Source organism: Prinia subflava, chromosome 18 (genome assembly GCF_021018805.1).
Source record: "Prinia subflava isolate CZ2003 ecotype Zambia chromosome 18, Cam_Psub_1.2, whole genome shotgun sequence".
In the NCBI taxonomy this organism is placed as follows: Eukaryota; Metazoa; Chordata; class Aves; order Passeriformes; family Cisticolidae; genus Prinia; species Prinia subflava.
In genome coordinates this window covers 11,399,505-11,405,574 of record NC_086264.1, presented here as the reverse complement: position 1 = coordinate 11,405,574, position 6,070 = coordinate 11,399,505, and positions in this window count along the sequence as shown.

Sequence of the window (6,070 nt, the reverse complement as noted above, 5' to 3'; positions counted from 1 at the left end):
GTTTAAAAGAAAATTGCCAGAGAATGGAGCTGATCAATTAAGACCGGGAAAAAAGGATGTCATGCATATGGATAAGCAGGGAGATAGTGCAGGGAGAAAAAGAAGTGGTAATGAAAAGCTAGAGAAGGAAACGACTTGAGTGTTTCCTGTGAACTGTCTTCTGCATGTTGGCATCTTATCCAAGCTTTTAAAAGGAGAGACAGAGTCTAGAGAGCAAATTTAGCAGTGTCTACTTGAAAGGTAAGAGTAAACTTAGACCCTGCCAATTACTAAATAAGAACATAATTAATTATTCCTTCAACTGAATAGTCCTGAATCCTACCACAAATCAATCAGCTCTTCTTGCCTAAGAAGCTCTGACTCTATTTTAGCTCAATGAAAACAAAATCAATGAAGGCCAATTATAGCCCAACTCGTTAGAGTATGCAAATAGTGCCCCGCGGAGCTGAGCTGCTCCTGCTCTGGGCACTGGGAGAGAGCGTCAGGAAAAGCAAACGTGAGCTGGTGCTGGCACCTAGCTGCCTGTGCTGTGATACACCAGCTCCTCACGGCTCGTTCGCAGGGGATGTAAAGGCAGCACAGACCAAACAGCAGCTCCTCAGCAGCCTCCTGTCCTGGAATTTCAGGGGTGGAAAACCCAGCAGTGTGTCTCAGCATTATTTACAAAAAACGGGGCATGCAAAGCTGCAGGAAACAGAGAGCCTACCTGCCTTTCATCATCTTACATCGAGAGGAAAAGACACTTGAAGATGCATATAATAATGGTATAATTATAATATTAATAATGAAATTGCAAGGCAAGGATTTAATCCAAGTGTTGTCAATTAAACCTCTCGCCCTCTCAAATGGCAGCCAAGAGCTTTGGGTCTCCAGAACAGAATTCTGGCTACCAACATAAAGCTGTAGTACACTTCCATCCTGCCACCAAGCTGAGCTTGTTTTTCCCAGCACCAAACCATAACATTTCAGGAAGCTTTCTCCTCTTCCCTGTGAAAATTCAAAAATATAAAGGAAAAGTTTGCCAGCATTTTCCTGCCTGCAGTGCATGGTCCTTAGCTGTCTGGAGACACAAGGCCACTGCAGCATGAACTGCTTTGAGTTCAAGGGCTTGTTCCTGTCAGTGCCACCCTAAACCCACGGGAGCACTGAGGCTGCTGACAGTGACTGTACACACATCCTTGCAGAATTCAGGCCTGCCAGACCCCGAGATCCAATTTCATGCACCCACAAAAATCTGGCCTTCCCCAGTCCTGCTCGTCCTGACCAGTTTTTCCACCATTTGTTCACAACAGACAGGATTATTCCTCTCAAGGAGCCACTCACAGGAACAGAGCTTCCCAGTGTTCTGGCTACAGCCCAAGGATTTTTTGGCTAAAAGCTCCCTCATAGTGGCTTTCTGACTCTATCCTTGGCCTCAGAGCCAGCTTTGACAGACAGCTTCATTTTTCCATTGGCTACCTAAAAATTATGATGTAATATTTACTTTCCTGCCACACTTGGCTGTGCTGCCAGGGCTTGGGGTAAAATACAGCAGGATTTAAAATTAAATGCACAACTTCTGCAAGAACAGGGTGCCTCTAGTTTTTTTTCTGGTGTGGAAACCTTGATGTTGCAGCATATTCCAGGCTTTCGGGCTGTGTGTGGTTGGAAGCTTTGTGTTTGTTTGTTTTTCTTATATTGTTATTTTTATGTTGGTCATATTATAGCCAAGGGTGGGTTTTTTTAAGCACCTTGAAAAGAAACATGGTTATGCTAAAGCATGGAAGACAAACCATTCCTATTTTTAAATCTTGACACACCTTCCCAGAGATGTGAGGAGCTAAACCTGGCTGTTCAAGGGCTCCAAACACTGTAGATCCTCACTCTCTCTGCATATTCGTTAACATTGATTTCTAAGCTAAATCCAAACATTGGCAATTTTTTCATTTAAAAAATAATCTTTCTGTTTAAGTACTTGTGCTGGCTTTGCACTAATTGACATTTGGTGAAGAGAGAAGAAGCCACCCACAGGAATGATTTTTCTGAGAGAAGCTGCTAGCACTTTCCTCCGTGCCTGACTAATCGGTGGCAAATTTGAATATTGACGACCTATAATAAATATTAATACTTATTAATATGAAATATCAATTAAATTATAGACAATATTAAACCAGTTAAAGGGCTGAATACGCCTCTGTGAGATTTACATTTTAAGACGAGCAAGGGAAAAGTCTCTTTTTCTTCCGAGGGCCGGGCCGCGGGCAGGGCGGGCTCCGCCTCAGGGCCGGGCTCGTTCCCGGGGAGCCCTCAGGGCTTTGTCCCAGCCACGCCGAGCCTCGGTGGCTGCCAGGCAGGGGAAAGGGAGCCGAGGGGCTCCGTCCCGGCCAGATCTGTCCCCAAGGGCTGTTAATATCCCAGTCAGGCCATCCTGCTGCTGGAATTAAAGGCAGTAGGAGCCTGAGCCCAGCCATGGGGCTGCCGCTGTTCTGGCCATGCCCCTCGAGCTCCTTGGAAACACAGTAAAAAACTCTGCACTGACAGAAGTGGGAGCACAGCTGAATCCTGACCAGGACACATTTAAAAGTCCAACAACAACATATCGAGCTTGAATAAGAGCAAAGGTTTTGCCCCTTTGGTCCATGAAGGTCGTAAGACCGCCCTGCACAGCTCCAAAGGATGCTGAGGTGGCTACAAACTAAGGATGCAGTTTTGCTTCAGCACTATATTTTCTGGACAGCAAGTTATTTTTGCCATAACTTCAACCCTTCCCAGTTGCATATTCTTAATTCCTGTGTTATCTCTAGTTTCACAGAGCTAGACCAACCTCGAGTTACTTCTGAATTAAGGACTGAAGATTCACATTTGGGCATCACCTATCTCAGGATATCAGGGACAATTTCCAAAGAGCTTTTGGCACCTGAAGATGACAAATACCAGTTTTTTAGGCATTCCAAATAGGCACTTGACAACCCTAAAGCCTAAATATCCTCTCTCACCCACCAAATCCTCCCCAAAACCTCAGAAGTGTTTAACTTTCAGCCTAGGCCAGCCCAGCTAAACAGGCGTGTTTGGGACTTCAGCTAGTCACTGGTTTCATCCTGTGGCTAACTTGGGAATTGACAACCTCATAAACAACATTATTCCTCTCCCTCCCCAAAAATTAGTGCCACTATAATTATTGAACGAGACAAGGAGGAAATTTCTGCTGCTCTCAAGAGCTCATGCTTCTGAATTCCCATCTCTTTCCCTGAGCACGAACCCAGCATTAGGAGTCGAGGGCACAAGTGGAAGTTTGATTGCAATTGTTGGAAAGGATTAATCCCTGCCCGGGCAGCTGACTTCCACAGTGCAATAATTAAGTGGAACCGTTGCACAAGATGAAGCATGAGGAAGGAAATTAGAGTGTGCCATGGCAGGGTTGTTTTGTGCTGGAGCTGTCCCCACATGGGCTTACACTCCATCACGCTCACTTTATGCAATGCTGTCAAGCATCTGGACTAATCCATTATCCCAGGATGAAGTGAGGAGAACACAGGGCCAATCTCATCATTCTTCTTTGTAACTAATTGCAGGAGACAGTGACTTGCTACTGTGTGGGAATGGAGGTAGAAAGACAGAGCCCACAGGCAAGCAATATGAGACAAAGCTGAAAGTACAGACATCATCCTTCAGAGACAAAACCTGTGCCTTTCCTGAACACCAGGCATGGAATTGCACAGCCAGATAACATTAAAAAACAAAATAAAAATTTGTTACAACAAATGCATGACACAAAATACAGAAAGGTGGAAAGTCCTGATGAGCAAAGCACTCGCAGAAACCTGCTGCTCCCAATAAAGCTCTGATTTATGCCAGTAAGTCACTTCAGAGGCAGAAAGTTTTGGCCTGGCTGACACTGACACAGGGCTCCACAATGAGGGTGGCAGTGCTCTGCTGGGATTGCCCTTTACTTGAAAACTCCAAGGGCATCAAGGAAGGCTTAACTGTAAAAGGGACAAGTTCCCTGCTCCCATCCTAGCTCAGTGCCAGGTCTCCCAAAAGCCCTCCCCAAACCACAAAACTCAATAAAACTTCATGCAGTCAGCAGGTGATAGATGCTGCTGCTTGCAGGGAATTTTCTTCCCTGCAATGTGGCTGGATTAGGTCATGGCCTCATGGTTCCAGAGCAAATTTCCTTTAGACTTCTGTGCAACTTGCTTTTGCATGAGATAACTCTGGAATCAAGAGCTCAAAATACTGAGACAGGACATGTATTTAAGGTATACCTAAAACCCTCACTCCTGAGATTCATTCCTCATCCTGGATGGATGTCTCATTCCTGGAAGTGTTCAAGGCCAGGCTGGATGGGGCTCTGAGCAGCCTGGTCTAATGGAACGTATCCCTGCCCACGGCAAGGGGGATTGGAATGAGATGACCCTAAAGGTCCCTTCCAACCCAGACCATTCTGTGATTCCTTAAGAACTGACATGACTCCAGTAAAATGAACCAAGTTACACTGGTGGAATGGTGTCAAGCCGTCCTGTGACAGAGCAACTCACTCAAGAACTCACTGAAGAAGGCTCCAAGCATCAGCACCTTGTTATCGAAAAGTCCCTCATACCTTTTCTATGCAGCCTCCCATGGGCAGCTCCACACAGCTCTGGCTCTCTCCTTCTCTTTTCCTTCTCCAGTTCTGGCTCACTCCTTCCTGTCCCCAGCAGGGCCACCTGTGTGTCCCTCACACGATGTCCTGTCCCTCCTCACAGCACGGCCAGCAGACCCCAGCTGACCCCCAGAGCTGTGAGGGCAGGGCTGTTCCCGCACTCTGGGGATTAACACAGCTGCAGTGCATCAAGGGCAAGATTGCCCTCAGCACCGTCTCTGTCTGTCTTCCCACAGAAGTTAAAGGTTATGCAGCTCTCAAGCTCTCTTTGAAATTAAAACCCTAAAAATTAGGTCTCCCAAGACATGCTGTGTGCACAGAATATCATGTGGTGTGTGACAAAAACCAGGGTACAGCCCAGCCTGTGAACTGCACACTACCATAACACAAGGACACAACAGTCTGCCCCTGGGGATGCTGGAAATTCTGGATTTCAGTGAGCCAGGTCCAAGACAGGCCCTTCCCACCACAGAGATGCACAAGCTGCAACCTGGCCACGTCTAGCTGAGTTTCCAGCCTTGGACCATGCCTGGCCTGAGAAGAGAGGTGGGAAGCTGGCAGGGAGATTTCCCTGCCCCTCCTCACCAAGCTGCAGGGCAGCTCTGCTGAAGCTCTGATATAAATTCATACATCCCTGCCCCAAAGGTGGCCACAATTTGGATACTGAGCCAAGCAACTTTCCCATTCCATGATATTTAACAGAAATATCAGTCTTATCCATACATTTATCATATCTTGTATCTGTCTTGTATTTAAAAACAGTATTATTTTTCTTATTAGCCAAAGGGTAAGAAGAGGTCATACAAACCATTACAGAGCCTAAAAGCCAGATATTAATTTTAAAAGACTGTAATAGCTTTGTGATCTGTGCAAAAAAAAGGAAAAAAATATCATCATTATTCCAGATGATGTCTTATATGCACTGGCTTCTTTGCAAAATGAATTTACCTTTTCATTACTATTTACTGACTGTGCTTGTATTTCATTTGTATGGATTTTATGCAGCATAAAAGAGCCTCAGAAAAATTGAATAAAAAGATGGAGACAGTGAACAATCATTGGAGTCTGTATCTTGACTCCTGAAGTCACAGTTCTGCTGTTTTTATTATGTTCATTTCAGAGAAACAAAAAACCTTTTTTGATGGGAACAAATCAGGATTGGCAATTGAATGGCCACATCCTTCAGAGCACAGCAGAGCCCAAAAACACATCGGTGACAAAATCTGAGAATTCACCCTCACTGCTAGGCTTGAGCAGCCAGCTTGCCATACAAATAAATATTAAAAATCCACAAGAATTTTAGCAGCTCTCAGTCCAACTGCCTATCCTCACACAGGGCTGAAAACTGAAAGGTAGAATTACGAGATAAAAACTAGAACTAGAACTAGAGAGAAGGATGAATTTTTCTACAATGAAGGTAGCAAAATGCTGACACAGGTTTCCCAGAGA